The 22,242-nt window shown below is 47.0% G+C and overlaps 1 pseudogene across 1 annotated transcript in view; it reads right to left on the bottom strand.

The window, feature by feature from the left end:
- LOC308578305 (protein CIMAP1C-like) overlaps positions 1-21,894 on the bottom strand; it is a 28,559-nt pseudogene extending 6,665 nt beyond the window's left edge. Inside the window, exons 1-4 of the transcript in view lie at positions 21,783-21,894; positions 19,031-19,200; positions 11,871-11,981; positions 11,137-11,250 (exon numbers count right to left, since the gene is read on the bottom strand). The product of the transcript in view is annotated as a protein CIMAP1C-like (transcript). The remainder of the gene's footprint in view (positions 1-11,136; positions 11,251-11,870; positions 11,982-19,030; positions 19,201-21,782) is intronic.
- Between the last annotated feature and the right edge of the window lie 348 nt (positions 21,895-22,242).

Genomic DNA, 22,242 nt, shown 5'->3' with positions numbered 1-22,242 from the left:
TAACATTCTTGGCAATACATTCATCTTTATAACAGCAATTCGACCTAACAAGGAAAGCTTCAAGTTTGACCAAATTTCTAAATCTTTTTTAACTTCCGTCCAGCATTTTTCATAGTTATCTTTAAACAAATTTCCATTTTTAGCTGTCATATTAATCCCCAAGTATTTCACTTTCTTAACCACAGTCAAACCTGTTTCATTCTGGAACTTCTCTCTTTCCAATGATGTTAAGTTTTTCTCCAAAACCTTAGTTTTTAATTTGTTCAATTTAAATCCTGCCACCTGACCAAACTCTTGAATTAATTCTAATACTCTTTTGGTACTAGACTCTGGCTCCTGTAACGTCAAAACTAGGTTACCTGCAAATGCTCTCAATTTATATTGTTTAGCTCCGACCTGTATACCTTTAACCTGCCGGTCTCTTCTGATCATATTGAGCAGAACCTCCAGGACCGATATAAAAAGCAATGGGGAAATTGGGCACCCCTGTCGTGTTCCTTTTTCTATCTTAAATTGTTCCGTAACCACATTATTTACAATTAATTTAGCCTTTTGTTCAGAATATATTGCACCTATACCATTTTCAAAACCTTGGCCTACCCCCATACCCTGCAAGTTCTTTTTCATAAAACTCCAAGATATATTATCAAAGGCTTTCTCTGCACCCACGAATATCAAAACTGCTTTAGTGTTTATATTCACTTCTAACTTTTCCAAAATGTCAATTACGTTCCTCAGATTATCAGATAAATGTCTTCCCGGCAGAAAACCCGCTTGGTCCTTATGAATCTCTTCAATCAGTACTTTTTTCAGCCTCTTAGCCAAAATATCAGCAAAAATTTTGTAATCCACATTTAATAAGGATATGGGACGGTAGTTCTTAAGTTGAGTCTTTTCAGTCTCTGTTTTCGGTATAAGTGGTTCCTCTTCATCCTGGAGAAGAGTGACTAGTGGGGTGCCACAGGGTTCTGTCTTGGGCCCGGTCTTATTCAACATCTTTATCAACGACTTGGATGATGGACTCAAGGGCATCCTGATCAAATTTGCAGATGACACCAAACTGGGAGGGGTGGCTAACACCCCAGAGGACAGGATCACACTTCAAAACGACCTTGACAGATTAGAGAACTGGGCCAAAACAAACAAGATGAACTTTAACAGGGAGAAATGTAAAGTATTGCACTTGGGCAAAAAAAAATGAGAGGCACAAATACAAGATGGGGGACACCTGGCTTGAGAGCAGTACATGTGAAAAGGATCTAGGAGTCTTGGTTGACCACAAACTTGACATGAGCCAACAGTGTGACGCGGCAGCTAAAAAAGCCAATGCAATTCTGGGCTGCATCAATAGGAGTATAGCATCTAGATCAAGGGAAGTAATAGTGCCACTGTATTCTGCTCTGGTCAGACCTCACATGGAGTACTGTGTCCAGTTCTGGGCACCACAGTTCAAGAAGGACACTGACAAACTGGAACGTGTCCAGAGGAGGGCAACCAAAATGGTCAAAGGCCTGGAAATGATGCCTTATGAGGAACGGCTAAGGGAGCTGGGCATGTTTAGCCTGGAGAAGAGGAGGTTAAGGGGTGATATGATAGCCATGTTCAAATATATAAAAGGATGTCACATAGAGGAGGGAGAAAGGTTGTTTTCTGCTGCTCCAGAGAAGCGGACACGTAGCAATGGATCCAAACTACAAGAAAGAAGATTCCACCTAAACATTAGGAAGAACTTCCTGACAGTAAGAGCTGTTCGACAGTGGAATTTGCTGCCAAGGAGTGTGGTGGAGTCTCCTACTTTGGAGGTCTTTAAGCAGAGGCTTGACAACCATATGTCAGGAGTGCTCTGATGGTGTTTCCTGCTTGGCAGGGGGTTGGACTCAATGGCCCTTGTGGTCTCTTCCAACTCTATGATTCTATGAAATTTTGGTAGCAATTTCTCCTTTGCATATATCACCAAGCCTCTCTTTTTAACTTTGTCATACGAAATAAATTCTTGTCCCAATCTCTTATTAATAAGCATTTTCCTGTGTAGCCTCATTACATGTGTTTCTTTTAAACAAATCAAGTCCAATTGTTCTTTCCTTAATACATGAAAAACAGATTTCCTCTTCCGAGGGGAATTCAGTCCATTACAATTCCAGGTTAAAAGTTGCAGAGCCATGGTAAGTTACTTAGCTTTCCCTCCAACTGCACCGAGTTGTTGTTGTTCTTCTGTCGGTGGTGTGTCTTTCCCTGGGCCCGGGAATCCAAATGACAAGTTTGCTATGTCTAGAATTCCTTTTCCTGATGCAGTCAGCTCCTCTCCTGATTCCACTTCCTTCTGTAAGTCCTCCTCGTGATCTTTCAGAAACTTGTCTGTATCATTCACTGTCCTTATTCTTATTTTCCTTCCTTTGTATTTAAAAGATAAACCTTGGGGAAATTCCCACCTGAAGAGTATTTTATTTCTTCTAAGTAGGCCGACAAGATCTTTATAATAAGCCCTTATATCCAAAATGTGTTTAGGTATATCCTTGAAGGACTCAACAAATGAGTCTTCAATTTCCAAGGTTCTTTGGTAGTGCAGATTCAAGATTTTATCTCTTTCTTCTTTTGTTCTTAAGGTGATCAAACAATCTCTTGCTCTGTTCTTTCCTTGTCTTTTGCTGAGTCTAAATGCACTCACCATTTGAATTCATCTTTCCCCAGGTCTTGTTGCCAAAAGTCTGTGAATTCCTTTGTAAGGAAGTCTATCAAGTTGTCTTTCTCACTTTCAGGTACTGCTCTAATTCTTAGGTTTCTCTCCTTTCTTTGTAATTCAATCATAGAGAGTGTCAGGTCGTGATCCTCTAATTTCTTATATACCGGTGGTATCTTCTCTTGAACAGCAGTTGCAATATCCTTAGCTTCCTCTGCAATCTGTCGAGTCGAGGCTGATTCCTCTAATAGTTTTTCAATGGACTGTGTATTGGAGTTCACCTTGTTCCCCAGTTCATTAATACTTGGAGTGTTCAAATCTATTTTTGCTGAGGCCCCAGCTACTTGTTTATTTGTCTCTGCAACCTGTTTGGCTAATTTTTCCAAAGATGCATCAATTTTGCCAAGTGCCTGAGCCAATAGCTCTTCAGATGACATAGCTTTTGATTTTACTTGCGAAGCAGCAGCTCCTACTGTGCCTGCCGCTCCGGATGTTGAGGCCCTTCTCTGAAAAGTAATATCAGTCTTGTATTGTCTGCCGGATCTGGTAGTTTTATCCTGTATGCCACTCACCAGCTCTATCTTCCCTTTCCCATCTGCCATAACAAGCCCAAGGTCAGTCACACGCTTGGTGAGTTTGTTTTGCAAAGTAATTTTCCAGAGCTTGGTAACTTGATGACAAAATAGTTGTTACAACGTAGTCTCCTCTAGGGGGACACCCTTCCAACTTCACTATGCAACTGTTAAAAACAAGTATAGTTCTTAAAAGTTCCAATATCCCTCAAAAGCCAGAGTTTCAATGCTTTTAGAAAAGTTTCAGTGTCTCTAAAAAGTTACTTTATAGTCAAAGGCAGATCTATAAACACTGTATCTTTCTCAAAGTGTCAATATTCTTTACCCTTAACATGCAGACAATTCTTCCCACTGGTCGACCTTCCCTGTCATAGGCAGTCCGTTCCCAGTTTTCCGAGACAGCAGAAATATATTTACACCCTCTTTTCTTGCAGGTAAAATAATGCTCGGTTCTCCCCCCTCCACTCCTGCAAACCGGAGGGGAGTCGTCTTTTTTGGTGCTGGATTTGACCTTTAAAAGTCGTCTTTCAGGGTTACAGCTTTACAGTCTCTTTACTTTAATCTATTTACAAGTTGGAAGAGGCAGACTTCCTGTTTGTGCCTTTCCCGTTTCGGTGCCAAATTAACTAAATTTTTCTTCCAATTACTTGCTTACTCCTACTCACGGGTAGTTGCTTTAGCTTCCAATTGTCCAGAAAGAAATCAGCGCTCTCCGCGCCACACACCCCCTTTCCGTTCCGGAGCCTTTAAAAAGGGGGGCGCAAACGGAGCCCGTCGAGTCTCCAAGTTCTCAGGCTTCCCCGCCTGAGATTTCTTCGGGTCCCGCTTCGCCGCAGCGGTCAGACCCTGTCCCCGTGGAGCCGATTCCCTCCGGAGCTCAGAGGGAATCCGCCATTTGTCGCTGGTGCTGACCGGAAGTCTTTTGCAGGTTTCACCTGGGACTTGGTACGACTTTTGCCTGACGCTTCAGGGGAGAGAATTGCACCCTGAGGCACTCCACACACCAAGGAGTGGCGCGATGACAATTCCCCCCCAAGCGCCACCCTCTGTCCCCGACCAGAGAGAAACGAGTGCAGCCATTGAAGGACTGTGCCCTGGATCCCCACGTCGGCAAGGCGGTGGTCCAGGAGTTCGTGATCGACCATGTCAAAGGCTGCTGACAGATCTAGAAGAATCAGCAGCCCCGACCCGCCTCGATCCAGCTGCCTGCAGAGATCATCTGTTAGGGCGACCAGAGCCGTCTTGGTCCCATGACCAGCGCGGAAGCCGGACTGGAATGGATCCAAAGCAGATGTTTCATCCAGAAACCTACCAAGCTGTTCAGCAACCGCTCTCTCAATCACCTTACCCAGGAATGGAAGATTCGAGACCGGGCGGTAATTGGATAGATTTGAGGGATCTAATGATGTTTTCTTTAAGAGCGGACGCACCACCGCCTCCTTCAGTTCCCCTGGGAATATCCCGGTGCCAAGGGACAAATTGATGATATCCCCCAGGGGGGCCCGCACCTCGTCTGGACACGCTCTAATCAGCCATGACGGGCACGGGTCAAGAGGACAGGTGGTGGGCTTTCCAGCTTGGAGGAATCTGTCCACATCGGCTGGAGATATCCGGTCAAAGTGGTCCAATACTGGACCCGAGGACAGTCGAGGGGCCTCCAGTTCCTTTATTGTATCCAAATTGGCAGGGAGGTCATGGCGGAGCAACAGGACCTTCTCCGCAAAAAAGCTCGCAAATGCCTCACAGCTGTGTGTCAGATTGTTATTTAAATTTGGCTGTCCTTCAAGGGATGTTAAAGACCGAATTATACTAAATAATTGCGCCGGGCGAGACCTAGCGGATGCAATGCAAGCCGAGAAGTAAGACGTCTTAGCGGCCTTCACTGCCATCTCATAGGTTTTCATAAAAACCCTATAAGATGTTCTTGAGGCTCCGTCACGGGCACCCCGCCATACTCGCTCTAGCCGTCTGAGGTCCCGCTTCATTTTCCGAAGCTCCTCGGTAAACCAGGGAGCCCGGTTTCTGCGGGGTCGTAGAGGGCGCTTAGGTGCAATCTCATCGATGGCTGCCAGGAGCTGGGTATTCCAGCCCTCAACAAGCTCAGTCAATGAGTCGCCAGGGGGAGAAAGGTCCCGCAAGGCTTGACGGAATCTATCAGGGTCCATCAGCCTCTGCGGGCGAGCCCAAATCGGCTCGCCACCTAAGCAGGGTGGGGGTGGAACATCAATCCTGGCTTTCAGAGCATAGTGATCAGACCATGGCACCTTCATCGAAGGAGACATGATCACATCTATACCGGCGCCAAAGATCAAATCCAGCGTGTGGCCTGCTTGATGTGTGGGGCCCGAAACAAACTGGGAGAGCCCTAGTGTCGCCATGGAAGACACCAGGTCCAGAGCCTGTGAGGAGGGAGTGGCATCAGCGTGGAAGTTGAAGTCTCCCAATACCAATAGGTTAGGGAACTCCAAGGCCCAGCCGGCCACCGCCTCCAACAGGCCTGACAGGGTGGCTGCTGGTACGCTAGGTGGCCGGTACACCAGCCAGACAGCCAAGCTCTCCTCGGAGCCCCACACTAGGCCAACACATTCAATGCCAGGGATCAATGGCGATGGTAGAGCCCTGAAAGAACAATCTTCCCGGATTAATACTGCCACCCCTCCCCCCCGGCCCACAGTCCGTGACTGGTGGAGGACGGAGAAACCCGGGGGCGCCATCTCTCGTAAGGTAACAGTTACCCCTTCGCGCACCCAGGTCTCCATCACACAAGCCAGGTCAACCCCCTGCGAGGTAAAGAAATCTCGCAGGGTAGCGGTTTTGTTGCCTATAGACCTGGCATTGCACAACACCAGTGAAGGAAGTGAGTAATCCTTGCTCACCCTACCCTCGTCCCTCGGGATGGGGCGCAGATTGGAAGGGGTACGAGCATATCCGTATCTCAATCCCCTTCGCCTATAACATCTGCCCCCACCTCCATACCTCCCTCGCCCCTCCACGGTAGCAATCCCAAGCCTCATACTAACCTCCATTTACAAATTAGAAAACAAAACAACCAAAACAATTGTGCCCAAACAAAACCAATCCCCACCCCACTCGATGTCCAACCCCAAAAACAAAACAAGACGGAACAAACAAAAATACATAGATAAAAACCACCATTCACGGTGGTACAACAAAGTAAACAATAAAAACACCTTTAAAACACCTTAAAATATATATAAACATCTTCAACATTTGCTGCAGCAGCACCAGTGTCCTTAAAGCTATTACGGGGGTGAGCCTGGGCCCCGCCCCCTAGGCCGGATGGAGTGAGCCTGAGGAGGGAGAGGCCTTCTCCGACACTCCGATGCAGCAGCAGCGATGTCCCAGACCCCAATGAGGCCTCTTAAAGCTGTGGCGAAGGTGAGCCTGGGCCCCGCCCCCTAGGCCGGATGGAGTGAGCCTGAGGAGGGAGAGGCCTTCTCCGACACTCACGATGCAGCAGCATAAGTCCGATTAAGGCTGTTAATAATCATGAAGCAGAATATGTCTTCCTGTAGAGGGAAATTGCATTCCGCCATCTGCTGGCGTAAGAATTTCATCTCTGTCAGATGCGCTTGTACATCTCCATCTGGCACTAGCCTTAGATTGGTCAGCTTTTCAAAATGCAGCAACGCTGAAGAACCAGCATCTCTTTGATGTATTCTACGCAGCTGTCAGAGCCGCTTCCAGGTCCCAGCTCACAGAGGACCACGCTAGCCGGCAGTATTGTACAAACTTCTTTATTGAGCTACAGTTTCCATTTTCAAGCCGCAGCGCGCAGCTCTACGTCTTAGAAGCTAGACCGGCGAAGCTCCGTCTGAGTCTCCGCCTCCTGTACACCAACTTAATACTCTAGCCTTACTCCACCTCTTCCGTCTTTCCTTTCTCCTCTGGGTCCCTCTACCCCCCGTGGTCTCTTCCTTCCTGGACTCTTCTGACGCTGACCCCCCCGACTCTTCTCCCTCCTTGCGGCGGGCTTCCTGTGCATTTGAACTTGGCGCGCGCGCGCAGCCTTCAACCTTCCTCTTGACCGTTTCCTCGCTCCCCGATGGAGGTGTGGCCAATCCTAACTCCTGCCCTCCCGCTTGCGGCGAGCCGCCAGATCCCGATACCTGGGACCCCTCCCCCCTACTGCGCTCTGGTGGGGAAGCTGGTCCCGATTTCCAACTGCTGCTCTCTGAGTCCCCTCTGGTCCCTTCTACCTGGGGTGTCCCCCTAGGCGCCCCCCTTGCTCTGACCACTGGCGCCCCTTTCTGTGAATCTTCCGATTCACTGGAAAGACTCAGAGATCTCGGGCCGCTGTCATCACTCATATTACCTCCGGATTCCTCCCCCTCGCTCTCTGTTTCCTCCCTTTCCTGTGCCTCTGCTCCTGAACCCCTGACAGCAGCGTTTGCCAAATCTCACGCGCGCATTGCAAATTCTGAATATGCACGAGTTGATCATCTGAGATACAGAGAATTATGGCCGTCCTGGCTCTCACATTCTGTGAATTCCAACCTGGCGTTGGTGCAGCAGGGATGGGGTTTTCAATCACCCCAAAAATCCTCTGATTCTGAAGCAGGGCTTTCATCTTTACAGACCATGAGGAATAATTGTCATTAGTCAGTGGAGGTGGGTAAGGTAAGCCTCCTCCCTTCTTGGCATCCATTTTGAATCCAAGCCTCAGCTCTCACTCTCGAGCCTGTAAAATTCCAAGAGTCTATTGGCTGTTTACTGCCTCACTTGGCAGTTAAACACAGGCTGTTTTGAAAGTCCTTTCAAGAGCAGTGAGATATTAGACAAAACAAACGCTGTTTACCAGCCTCTCACAGTCCCAGCCCCTCTTCCGTTGTTGGCCGGTAACTTTCCACTTTACTGACGTTTCGTTGCTTAGCAACTGGACATTCCAGGCTTATCAAGACTCAGGTATGCGAAATATGTGGCTCTCTTTCAGTGCTGGTTTCATCCAAAAGCAGACACTCAGTGAACCGAAGAATGTCTCAATTCGCGTTCACTCTCACAGCCATAAAATTAGCATACCTTAGGGGTTCCGTTGCTCAGCAAAAACACCTCCTCCGGTGCTTCCATCCGCACGCTACCATATCTTCCTTATCTCCTTGCAGAGGATGAAGTACGCTCCATCAACCTCTCTTGTTGCTTTCATGGATCAAAACCATCCTCTGCTACCAGATGTTGGGAATCAAGCCTTTATTAGGAGAACCTGGCAACTCTCTAGGCACCCGGCTTGATCTCCTGATGACCTCCCTGTCTGCATTCCCCAGCAGGATACAGGCTAGGTCGTGATAGGCGATCCTTCTCAGCGTGAGAAGAACACCCCCCCTCTTTCCTGCCCCCCCCCCGGCAGGGGAAAGAGATAGACAGAAACATATTTACATGCCTTTATTTCTGTCTTTGCAGCGTTACAGAAAAACACGACTGCTCTCTTCAAACTCCAACAGCCGAGAGACAAACTCCACCTGTACTTCCTGTACAGCTCATATTACGCTCTCAGCTAATTCCGGTGCTCTCTGCACTGTTAATTGACTGTCCCTCTGTTTCCCACGGAACAGTCCCAACATTCCCATTATGTTTTGCTTTCAAGCTACCAGCTCGTGGCCGCATTGCTTCTATATTGTAACAGATACATCATATCCTACAGGAGCACAGGAGGAGGCAGGAATGATGGATATAAAATCTGACAGGTGAGAAACATTGAGGCTTAAAGAGAAGGAGCAATCTGCCATGCAGGGTTTGTTTGTTTTTTAAGTTGCTGTTTTACTTGCTAATGTTAGGAGTAAAAAAACCCCACTTATTGATCTATTAGTAGATCCCAAGCTTCCATTGATGTTTCTCAAACGAAAGGGAAAAGCATTCCCCATGTATTTGCTACAATACTCTGCTCCTCCTTGTAGATGACAAGCCTTGCATATTCTCTCTCTCTTTCTCTCTCTAAATTTGAGAATTCTATTTGTTCTTAAGCTGAATCATTTGTAAACTGTTGTGCTTTTGAGGATGTTGGAGGAAGAGGCACTATCCTCCTTGCCTTGACTGAAAATCCCCCCCACTTTTAAAAATCATGGCATTGTCCTCCAATCTCCTCTTCTAGCAGCCTTTCCAACTAAGTTCATCACCTGTGGAGTTAAGAGTGCACTGCTATTAATCTCTTCCATGACATCTTCCCTTGCAATTCACTGTCATTTACTGTTAATTCCATAGGTACCCTCCAGACTACTTCCTAGATTATGACTCTAAAGCAACATGACCCTCTTGTTTTCCCTTATGCTGTTTTTGGTGGCTCTCCTTTCTGTCCGTTCATCAGCCACATGCTCAACATCTTATGGTCCCTTGGCATCAGGAAGATGAGACTTCCAGCGTGATTGACCAGAATGCTGCAACATGATTGCTGGCAGGAGTGAGACCTTGTCAGCATATAACACCTGTGCTCAAAGATCTGCACTGGCTGCTGATTTGCTACCAGGCCAGGTTCAAGGTGTTACTATTGGAAGAACCCTTTGGCTAGAGGACTGCCCTCTGTAAAGTAGGACACTTAGACACCCTAATGGTAAAAAGTGTTTTTCAACCCAGTTGACTTGGTGGAACACCAATCAGGAAAACTATATTTCCCCCAGTTCCTTGAATGCCCCTTTATCCAGAGCAGCCCCACTCGGTCAAGGCCAATAGCTGGAAAGCAATAGGGATCACACACACACATGGAATGAATGGAGGGATGGATGGGCGTCACAGACACTTTTAAACTACACTTTGATATCACCCCAGACAATCTCCCACATCAAACAGCCCACTTAGGTAAGGTCTCTGTACATAGCTGGTTTTCCTGTCTGGTTCTTGAAAACCCCCTACTCAGAAATATTTTTTTTATCAAAGAGTGAATAAACTTTTACAGCCTATGGACAACACTCCCATGCAGTCAACCTTCCAGGGCCTGCAAACCAGTGGGGCTGGGACAAACAGTGAGTGTGGCTGATAAAAAAAGAGGGTGAGGCCACCTGTCTCTTTTTCATATGCTTCTCTCTGTAGTGCCAGATCTAGGGCAGTGCAGGCTGTTCCCCTGCTCAGGGTGCTGAGCCAAGGGGGCATAAAATAATAATAATAGTAATAATAATATTGGTAGTAGCAATAATAATAGTAATAATAATAGTAATAATTAATACTTATATTCATGTGGGTACCTACTGAGAAACCCCATTAAAAAGCAACTGTACCAAAAGGAATTACTGTGGAAATAAAATATATTGGGGGAAGTGCCAAATTTTGTCCTCACTTAGAAAACCGTATTACCAAAGTCTACCCCTGCTCTCTGTCATTCATACACAAATCCACATGCATGCAGGTAAAAGGTAAATGTAAGGTAAAGGACCTTACATACATAGTCAAAGGCGTCTATGCGGTGTGGCGCTCATCTCACTTCAGGTCATGTGGCCAGCATTCTGGTGCACCGGGACACTGTGATAGAAGCCAGAGTGCATGGAAACGCCGTTTACCTCCCCCCTGGAGCAGTACCTATTTATCCACTTGCACAGGTATGCTTTCAAGCTGCGAGATTGGCAGAAGCTGGAACAGAGCAACAGGAGCTCACCCTGTCTCAGGGATTCGAACCACCAACCTTCTGCTCAGCAAGCCCAAGAGACTCAGTGGTTTAAGACCACAGCTCCACACATAATGCTCCCACACATCCATTTTCATGCATAACACACCTGCTCATTCACTCACACTCATTCTTTTTCATTCCCTCTCTTTCATGTTCAGGGATTGACCAACAAGCCTTCTTTGCACAAGGTGAGAAAGAAACATTTTCATCACAAAATTGCACAGATGCCACTCCAGCCCCATCTTGACCATCATAGTATCTCTCATCTTTCAACTTACATGCCCGCTTTCTCTCTTGCACCATGCGGAATGAAACTGGTCTCCATATCCCTAGACGGGAAATGCTTGGGTCCACATAGTAGCAGGGCCCAGGACTCTCCGTGATCGAGATCACTTGCAAAGGAAAGAAGAATTGTCTGCATGAGGCATGGTGTGGATTCTGAGCTATTTAGCTTGGTTGCAATGACTGACTTCCTATCCGATATCAATTAAAGGCACCCACTAGCTAGATAGCAGTGAATATGTTAAGCTCCGCCCCCCTGCACCTCCATTCCTGTTATCCTTCAACATGGCTTAAGTGTAGATCATCCTCTTCCCACTAAGGTCCACAGCTGTACAACTGAGAACCCTGATTTTTGTGCAACCATAATAATCAGCAGTATAAGACCCTCCAGCCCTTGCTGGACTACAACTCCTATCATTCTTGACCATGCTGACTGGGGCTGATGGGAGTTGTAGTCAAGAAACAACTACATTAGCCCCCTACATGCAGTGCCATTGATCCAGTTGGAATGGAAACTTTGGAAAGCCACCCAGCTCTTGATCATGGATCACCCAGGTCCCATCAACTGTGGCCCCGATAATTAGAGAGTCCCAAAAACACAGGTTGTCAATCTCTGTTCAAATGTTTTGCCAGCAAATTTAACAGTTGTTTAGCCAGCTTCACCCTGTGGGTCAGTTAATGCTGTTGGGAAAACCCAAATAACACAGAACCTAACTTGTCAGCATCTTACATCTTTCACTGGATTTCACACGCATTGTGTAGGCTGGCTCAGCATACTTGGTGAAGTCATGGTCCTTAATGCCAGTGAGAGGCTACCTACCATACTTCCCAGGTCCTGGCCCTGCAAGAGAACCACAAGGGGGGGAGGAATAAAATAATGGGAAGACAACCCGGAACCATTAGCATTTGCAGATTATGAGCTGCCACACTGGGTAAAAGGGCAAAATGGAATAATATATTGTGTTGAATAATATATTGAATAATATATTGGGTTTTGGAGCTACAGCTCTCTAGGTGTTGTTGTTGTTGTTTAGTAGTTTAGTCGTGTCCGACTCTTCGTGACCCCATGGACCAGAGCATGCTGGGCACTCCTGTCTTCCACTGCCTCCCGCAGTTTGATCAGACTCATGTTTGTAGCTTCGAGAACACTGTCCAACCATCTCATCCTCCGTCGTCCCCTTCTCCTTGTGCCCTCCATCTTTCCCAACATCAGGGTCTTTTCCAGGGAGTCTTCTCATGAGGTGGCCAAAGTATTGGAGCCTCAGCTTCACAATCTGTCCTTCCAGTGAGCACTCAGGGCTAATTTCCTTAAGAATGGATGTGTTTGATCTCCAGGTGTTGCTGCACTGCAACTCCCATCATCTCTGACCACTGAACCAGACTGGCTGGGGCTGATGGAAGTCCCACAACATACTTTTCTTCTCCCTCTGGTAAAATCTCGCTAGCCTTGGGCCAGGATATTTGCATTGCAATAGGAAGTGAGCATTACAAGGCACCTGAATTCTTCTGTGGCTCGGACTATAATTCAAGCCAGAGAAGATTTCCCATTTTACTCAACCACCTATGCTCTGCCTGTACTTTCCCAACCCCCTTCCTTCATCCCCTTTAAACAAGCGTTACCCTGGTAGGACAACAGCAGTGGTGACATACCAGCCACAGGAAAAGGAAAACAAAAGAAAAAAAATATTATTAGCCTGACTCCCTCCTTTGGCAATCTTCACAGAACTCTAGCCCAATGGTTGCCATCAATTTGATTTGAATAAATTTTATAATGAAATGATTTTAGAATGTTGTATTATTTTATTGTTGTTAGCTGCCCTGAGCCCAGCTTCGGCTGGGGAGGGCGGGATATAAATAAAGTTTATTATTTATTATTATTTATTAACAAGGAAATATGCACTGTCTCGCATGCTAGCAGTACTCTTGGAAGAAAGTTCTGATGGTGACTGAGAAATGTAGATCAGTTTCCTTCTTGGGTTTCCACAAGAACAAAAAAGGAACCCTGATGGGAGGCGGCGTCAAGATGGCGATGAGGTAAGACGCATTTGCCGGAGTTCATCTCGAATCCTCTTTAAAATCTGTGTTGTGGCTCCCAGCCTTGCAAGTTTTTGCTGAAGATTGTATGGGTGTTGGAGCCCATGCCAGGAGTTCACATTGTTGATAACTGTAAAGCCTGCATCGTAAATCAGCTTTAATGAGCAGATAATTGTATTCTCCGGCAGCCTTGGAAGCAGCCTTCGACTTACTGGCTCTCCGCCAGCTCACATTCAGTTGTTGTTTTTATTTCTACCACTTTTTACTACCTTTCTACCACTTTTTACTACCTTTTAAGCACCGCTATTTTAAAAGACTTATAACGATGGGCCAAGGCAAACGCCTAAGGGATTGTGACGAGGCTCTGCCCTCCCCAAGAGCCAAACAATTAAAAACCGACCCCCCCGTGCCTGGCAAACGGAGTGACCCCATTGAATTCTGCTATAGGGTGAAAACTCAGAACCGTTTCTACCCTCTAACGTCTCCAGAAAAAATGTCAACACCAGAGGAATTATTTTTACCTCAGATTAAATCTGCGGACGGCAAGCTTGGAGGAAGAGGGTATGTCCCACTGAGGGTGGTGCAGGACGCCGGAGCTGAGGACTGCGCAAGACAAGAACAACATGAACATCTCCATCTTGTGGTCAGAACCCTTAATTGCATATTCAAGAAGATTGATGTGCTATCCTCCCAGCTATGTAACCTCGAACAGAAAATTGATAACTCCTGGTCAAAGTTTAAACCAACTGTAGACACAGGGGAATTGAAGTGCCAGAGGTCCATACCTTCAACCAAAAAAAGAAGTGTGATCCCTAAATATAAACCAAATCCTGCACTGAAACACCAAGCGTTGTCCCTACAACCTAAGAAAATCTGCCTAAACATCGGGGCAGGGTCACCAAGGTGGCTTACTCTGAGTGGGGTTAAAAAGCATCTAAGCAATCTCCTAAACATAGAAATCTCACAATGTGATCTCATTGCAGTATTACCCTTGAACCAGCACCTCAGGCAACAGAAAGTGATGCTTGCGTTTTACTCTCCAAGGATCCCTTCAGCTATCATCAGGCAGAAATCACTCTTGGCTAGGTATGATATCATCCCAACAAGAGTTTTTATGGATAGCATGATCCACCCCCTTCTACTTGCCGGTCACGGCACGGAGCGGACTCTGTCGGAGAGGTCGGGAGTACCTCAGGACATTGAGCCTCCTCTCCCGGAGGATATCCACCCGCACCAAAACTGGATTTACCCTACGCCCCCACGAGCTCTAAAGAAACCCACTGGCGCAAGTAATTCTCTGACCCCGCCGGAGGAAAGAGAGCTTTTAGCCACCTTTGGCGACCTTCCAACGAGAGAATAACAAGAAATAATTGATAGACTAGAAGTACTTAATCATCAGCTCATACATGTCCAGAAGAACGGAAAAGTTCTGCCCACTTTTCAGGACTACCCTGCCAGCTTTTCGGAGTCGTGTTTTAAGGAAGCAGGAAGTCTTCCTCACCTTAGTCCTGCTCCTAAACCCATGTCTCCCCCATTTGTGGGCAAAACCCACCGACGCCTGGCAGACCCAGGTCTTGCCCCACAAGTTGGCCTCTCACCTCAACTCTTGATAAATTTTGACTCGCCCTCCAAGAGTCCCCCGCTGAGGAGTGTATCTCAGAGTTCCTTCCACCAAAACAATTCCTTACCATCTAATCCATCAATGCCGGAACTGGAGTCCTCTTATTCCCCTGAGCGGCATAGACCCGACATACAAACGGTACCAGTACGCCAAGCATCCCCTGTACCTTCACCAGCATCAGGTCATGGGAGTGCTCCACCTACATCAAAAAATGGCCCGGATTTGATTGAAGACCCGGCCGGACATATAAATCAAATGGTTTCATTGGCGACCTTCAGCCCTCGCGGTGGGGCAGTCTCAGCAAATCCTGTGGAGTTTCCCACTGAAGTGTCCACCCTTGGGTTACCCAGCGGGAGACCCGTTTTGTCGCCTCAGTCAGAATACTTCACTACCAACTTCAAGACTAGGTACCTTCAGCAGGTGCCTGCCGTGCAAAGTAAAATAACTGACTTTTTTGCGGGGTCTGCCCTGCCTCCAAAGGACTCACATCTCTCCCTGAAATGACAGCGAATTGGGCACAACAGGAACTCCCCCCTATCAGTCCTCAGCTGGAACATTGCGGGCTGGAGGGGGAAAAAACTTGACCCAGAATTCCTGGAGTATATTAACCTGTTTCATATCATCTTGCTCCAAGAATCGTGGGAAGTAGAGAAAATTTCCCTAAATGGCTTTGAGCTTCTAGAACTCCCTGCCTGCCCCTCCCTGAAAGGAGGCCGCCCTAAAGGGGGCCTAATAATAGGCATCTCCCTCAACCTACATTCTAAACTTACTCTAGTACAGGCCTTGCCTCCTTACGCCCTTACTGGACTGATTGCGGGGGAAAAGATCTCACTTCTAGTTACAAATGCTTACTTGCCACCTGGGGGCTCTTCCTCCGAACTGGGCTCTAAATGGGGCTCGCTAGAAGAGCATTTGCTCTCATGCTATGTTAAGTTTCCTAACACCCCGGCCATAATAGGTGGCGATTTTAATGCCCGCACAGCAGCAAATTGGGACTCGCTAACCAAAGCCAAATGGTGGGTTACCCCAAACCTTGATAATTATGAGCTGGAACATATCATGAGGAGAACTTCTAAAGACCAACGAGTTAACGAGGCTGGAGTACTCCTCTATCAAATGGCCATCCGTTTAAATCTGGTCCCCCTAAATGGAACATGCCTCCCTGATATTCCAGGGGATTTCACTCATCTGAGCGTTAAATCAAACAGCGTTCTCGATTACCTGCTGGTTTCCAGTGATATACTTAAGTGTATCTCCACCTTTAAGATCGAGAATGTACAATCTAGTGACCATCTTCCCCTTGTAGCCAAGCTCTCCCTGAACTGGCAGTCAGAGGCCCATAGACATGCGACCCAGATGGTAACCAACGAATCTCTCCAACTAAGAGGAATCAAATGGTCGGAGACCCAGGCTCAAAGGTATCAGGAATTCTTTCAAAAAGAAATCCTCGGGCCCCATTCCAACATAGACTCTGCCTCAGACGAGTATAGCATAGTGTTGAAACGCTTCCACCACCATACGACTGATCTTACGTCCTTCTTCAGGCTACCACCCAAAATATTAAATCGAAACGAGTATACTTACGGTGCCCCCTGGTATAATTCTTAGTGTAAACAAGCAAGACAGCGCCTCCGTGCTATATATAATGTGTACAAGACCTCCGATGCATCTACTCTGCCAGCTAGTTATGCACAAGCCAAGCAAGTTTACAAACGCACGCAGAAAACTGCCAAACGCGAGTGGCAACAGAATCGCTGGCAGGCCTTGATTACTGCTTCAAAACCACATAGATCCAGGGAATTCTGGTCTTTGATTAACAGAAGGGCGAGGAAATTCCCAAGGGCAGTCATCCCAGCACCGACATGGGAATTGTTCCTGAAGAAATGTTTCTCACAGGCAGATGCTCCCTCCGACCATCTGATGCATCTGTTTTCCCACCTACCTATTTGGCCTCCCACCGATCCGGACGAAATAGCCAAGCTAATAGCCCAGCTGAAACCGGGCAAAGCCCCAGGGCCCGACCTGATCCCTGCTGAAGCCATCAAACTACACCCAAAATGGTGGGCTGACATCTTGGCCAAAACCTTCGACGCAATCAACGCTTCTGGTCTCATCCCCAAAATATGGAAGGAGGCCATTATAGTACCAATTCATAAAAAAGGTTCTCCAATGGAGCCGGAAAACTACCGTAACATCAGCCTCCTTTCGATCATAGGGAAAATTTATGCCAGCTTTTTGCTGACTAAACTATTGCGATGGGCAGACGAGACTAATCAGATTGGTCACGAACAAGCAGGGTTCAGAATTAAACGTTCAACAACTGATCATGCGATAGTTCTTTACCATCTGGCACGGAAGTACTCGTCCCCCCCCCCCCCGGGGCTACCTTTGTGCTGCCTTCTTAGATCTAAAGGCAGCCTTTGACAGCGTTCCTAGAAATATTCTTTGGGAGAAACTTGCAAAACAGGGCATCGATAGAAGACTCTTATGGCTTATAAGCCAGCTCCACGAAGGTACCCTTGCCAGAGTGAGACTTACTCCTGCGGGCGACCTCACAAATTCGATTCCAATAAACAAGGGAGTGCGCCAAGGATGTATATTAGCTCCCTGCCTATTCAACCTATTCATCAGCGACATGCGAGCACCCCTAGTCAACTCATCTCCAAGTACACACGCGCCTAGACTAGCGGATTACCACTGTCCACTCCTTTTATACGCGGACGACGCGGTAATTCTATCTTATACACGTGTTGGACTAACCAGAGCTCTGAAGATCTTTGCCACGTACTGTCAACTCAACCAATTAACCATCAACCATGCTAAATCTAAGATTCTGATTTTCGCCAGAAGTCGGAGATTATACAAATGGAAGCTTGGTGGAGCAAAAATAGAGCAAGTCCTAAAATTTCAATACCTAGGAGTTATTTTTCAACACAATTTGGGGTGGAAAGCACAAATTCAACACCTACTCAACAAGGCCAAAACTCTGTCATATGCGCTCCTCCGATTTTTCTTTTCGGATGGAGCTTTGCATGTTCCCTCGGCCCTAAAGGTGTTCAAGGCAAAAGTGGTTCCCGTGCTTGCTTATGCTGCCCCGCTCTGGGCCGTGATGACAGATCTTGCTCCTCTTGAGACTTTGCAAAACCAATTCCTACGTCGGCTCCTAATGCTCCCCCTGTGCGTAAGCAACGCAGCCATCCGATTAGAATTGAAGATCGCATCCTTAGAAACTTGCCTGTGGAAGCAAGTCTTCAATTATTGGTTATCATTGTGGCACAGATTACCAGACCATTACCTTGTCCAATGCCTATGGCGAGATGAATTCTCCAGCCTTTGGACTAGTAGAATTCATGCCAAACTCCTGAGTTATGGAATCTCTCCCCTAGATTCCCTAAAACTAGATCAAATCACTGCTCAAAGACTGATCCGCCAAAGACTGGACGACATCGATTTACAGCGAAATTATACGCTGGGGGGAGGTGTTTGTTCGCCCCAGAACATTGGTATCACTTTAACTTACTGCGTTCCATCATACCTCTCCTCCCTTTCGTCTGTTGCCCATAGGCTGGCCTTCACCAAGGCGAGGTTTAACGTTTTTCCCTCTAATGTCCTGAGACATAGATTCTCAAAGGGCCAAGCCTCCGCCATGTGCGAATGTGATAAGGAGACGCCGGAGTCGCTTCAGCACATTATGTTCACTTGCCCCTTGTTCAATGTGCCACGGGCAAATTTGTTGGGATTAATCATACAGAAGCTAGAGGGTACCCCACCAAAATTCCACCTTGCCCAAATCTTGCAGGATAAGGACATCCATACGACACTGAAAGTGGCTAGGTTCCTGGTCGCTGTCCTTACCCAAAAGCGCTGCCAAGGAGCACTACAAGTTAATTAAGGTGCAGCATGTCATTCCTTCCTTCCATTCCATACTACAGTATTTTATTGTTATAGTGGTGTTTTAGCGGCTGTTTTTTCCCACGTGCAAAAACTGTTATTTATGTCTTGTTTTTATCTGTATGGGCCTACGGCCGCAATAAAATTTCTTTGAAATTTCTTTGAACCCTGATGGATCAAGCCAGCCAGCCACCGAGTCCAGCATCCTGTTCTCACAGGGGCTAACCAGATGCCAGAGGGTCTTTCAACAATGCTGTTGAACACATCCAGACTGGCAAAGATATAGGTACCTCTGTATTCCTGATCTCCTTCTCTCTCTTGCCCCATCTATTCCCACAGCTCACCTTTATACTTGGCACTGATGGACGCATACTGCTTCTTGATGGCCGGCACTCTGGCTGGATGCTTAGAGATACCAGAAAGACAACTAACAGGCTGAGCTGCACCTTTGGCTCTGGAAGTCGGCATTGGAGTGTGCCCACTGCAGTGGGGAGTCGTATGTGTCACCAGTGCTCTGGGGAATGAAAGTAAATGAATGAATGCAAGTCCAACCTGCAATAAAATGTTGCACCATGGAGTGTTGCAGCTCAGGGTTCCAGCTACTCCGTTCTACCCCACCCCAAACAGTATTCAATTTCCACTAAGTATGCTAAGTTCACATTGGGCTATTTGGGGAGGGGGGAGTGTTCTCCTCTGAGGGATCCTATCCTATCCTATCCTATCCTATCCTATCCTATCCTATCCTATCCTATCTTCAAACCTTGCCGTTTTCTCCAGGCTTGCTGAGCCCTCCGTCTTGCACAGATGGTGCTGTTTTGGCCACATAAGGACCATAAGTGCTAAAAGAATGGAGATTGCTGCTTGTTTATGTGATTTAACGGCATGTACCTAGGCCAGGGTAGCCAACATCCCAAGAGCTTGTTGGACTCCAACTCCCATCAGCCCCAGTCACCATGGGATGATGGGAGTTTTAGTCCAACAACAGACAGAGAAGAGCCCCTTTGCAGCCCCTGCACTGTAAGGGCTAAGGGAATGAGGGTGAATCTAGAGGTCTGTGTGCCTTTGTTTATTTAAACCAGGAATGGGAGGCTCAGCCCAGGAGCCACATGCCACCAACCAGACCTCTCTCTCTCTGACCATTAGCACTCTCTCCAGGTCACAAGCCTCCCTGCCCCTGCTTTGTGCCCTCTTCAAGTGCTTTTGCCTGGCTGGAATGTGAGAGCAAAGCCTCTTGCTTTCCTGAATGAAGATGGGGGCAGGGGTAGGTATAGAAACTTGGAGGGTATGTGGAGCTGGATTATAGCCTAATGCACAAAGAGTCCCTCCTGTTGCTCCACCCAGTTTTTGTATCTAACCCCATTCAACACTGGTACATGGCCCTCAGATGGTTATCAAATATGGCCCTTGCACTAAAAAAAAAAGCTTATCGACCCCTGATTTTACTGCCCCCCCCCAGCCTGCCTTTCAACAACAAGGTCCCCAAGGCAGCTCAGAACAATTTAAAATGAACAACATGGAATGAAATTGCAACCATAAAATATAATTGCAAGCAGCTCAAGCAACAGTACCACGATCCCAAACAGCAGAAGGAAAACAATAGAAATGATTAATAGCAAAATAGCCATGTAGAAAACACACCAAAAGAAACATGCAAGGGGAACCAGCAGGCAGGAGTTGGGGAAATAGTTTCATGTGTGTTGATAGCATTAAGCAAAGCCCCAATAAACAGCGCTTAGTTTAACTATGGAACTCCCTCCCACAGGAGGCAGTGCTGACCACCAACATGGATGGCTTTTAAAGAGGACTGGATAAATTCACAGAGGAGGATAAAGCTATCAATGACAACTAGTCAGGACAACAGTGGAATTTGCTGCCAAGGAGTGTGGTGGAGTCTCCTTCTTTGGAGGTCTTTAAGCAGAGGCTTGACAACCATATGTCAGGAGTGCTCTGATGGTGTTTCCTGCTTGGCAGGGGGTTGGACTCGATGGCCCTTGTGGTCTCTTCCAACTCTATGATTCTATGATTCTATGATTCTATGACTATGTCCTGCTTCTGAATACCAGCTGCTGGAAACATGGGAGGAGAGTGCTTGGATCCTGCTTGCAGGTTTCCCACAGGCATCTGGTTGGTCACTGTGAGAACAGAATGCTGAACTAGATGCCCTTTGGCCAGATCCAACAGATTCTTATGTTCTTACGTTCTTATTTGTTCGCAGCAAAGCACACTCACCATTGATGTGTGGAATTTGCTGCCACAAGACTTGTTGAACCTAGGATAACTCAGTTGGTGCAGCATGGGACTCTTAATCTCAGGGTCATGGGTTCGAGCACCATGTTGGGTAAAAGATTCTTGCATGGCAGGGGGTTGGACTAGATGACACTCATGGGCCTTCCCAACTCTACAGTTCTGTGATTCAATGATGGACGAAAGGCTAGATAGGGATCTCCATCCTTTTCAGTAACATGCATTTGGGGACCCATTTCTTCATCATTGACCATATATTTGCATGGTGGAAGTATTGGTGGAAGTCCTGACCCACCAGCTGAAGACCTAGATGGCATTGAAGGGGGAGTATTTATTTAGCTAGTTGTTTTCTTACATTTATATCCTGCTTATTTTTGGCATGAGTAAGCTGTCGCCTGCCCTTTTCCAGGTACCAAAATACTGATTCCAGACATTCCAAGCATAAGTCTGACCCTTCCCCCCGGAGAACCACAACTGTGTCCACCCTAATCCCAGAGCCCTTCAGGACAGAGGAGCAGAATGAAGGGAGCACCACCTCCAGAGCATGAGACCAGGCCTGATCCCTCACCCTGAGCACTTTGGAGGGGGTGGGGAATAAAACTTAAATACAGGGCACAAAAACAATGCCTTTTGTCATCTCCTTGTAGTGGCATGGTCTGTGGGGCAGCATTTGGAGAATACAAACAATTTCTTCTGTGTCTTTCTAATTCTCTGGAGTTTCTAAGAGAGGTGGCAACTGGCCTTTGCATTGCTATGCTCCCTAACCCTAATCATGCTAATACACAGCAAACAAAGGTCTTAGGATTTCAGTTACCAATCAAAGTAGCAATTGGTTGTGTCAGTCACCCATACCGCTGATGCTGCTTCTCTGGATGGAATGGAAATCTGGATGTAGATTTCAATAAGGAGTGGGGATGTTACTCAGCTTTCCAATTCCTCCTCTACCCCCTCCTTTTTGGAACATAAACAATGCCTCATGTCGCAATTCGCTCCCAGGTTGCCCAGGCGATGCTGATGCAAGTGTGGAACCAGACTTGTTTATTTCCATATTACCATGGTTCTGGCAGAATACTCTCCCTCCCCCTCCCTCCCTCCCTCCCTCCCTCCCTCCCTCCCTCTCTCCCCCCCCCTCTCTCTCTCTCTCTCTCTCTCCCTCTTTGTGTGCTGCTAATACAAGTCCTCCTTCCTTGCAAGTTACCAGCCGGGGGGGGGGGGAGAGCCACAAGCCCAAAATACCACATTTTGTTTCATAAGACCCATGGGCATAGCTAAGGGGGGGGGGACAGAGGGCAGCTGCTCCCTATCAAATAAA

This window comes from Podarcis bocagei (assembly GCF_964188305.1).
Source record: "Podarcis bocagei genome assembly, chromosome: W".
Lineage (NCBI taxonomy): Eukaryota > Metazoa > Chordata > Lepidosauria > Squamata > Lacertidae > Podarcis > Podarcis bocagei.
Note: the sequence above shows the minus strand (reverse complement) of the source record. Positions and strands in the feature narration are given on the sequence as shown.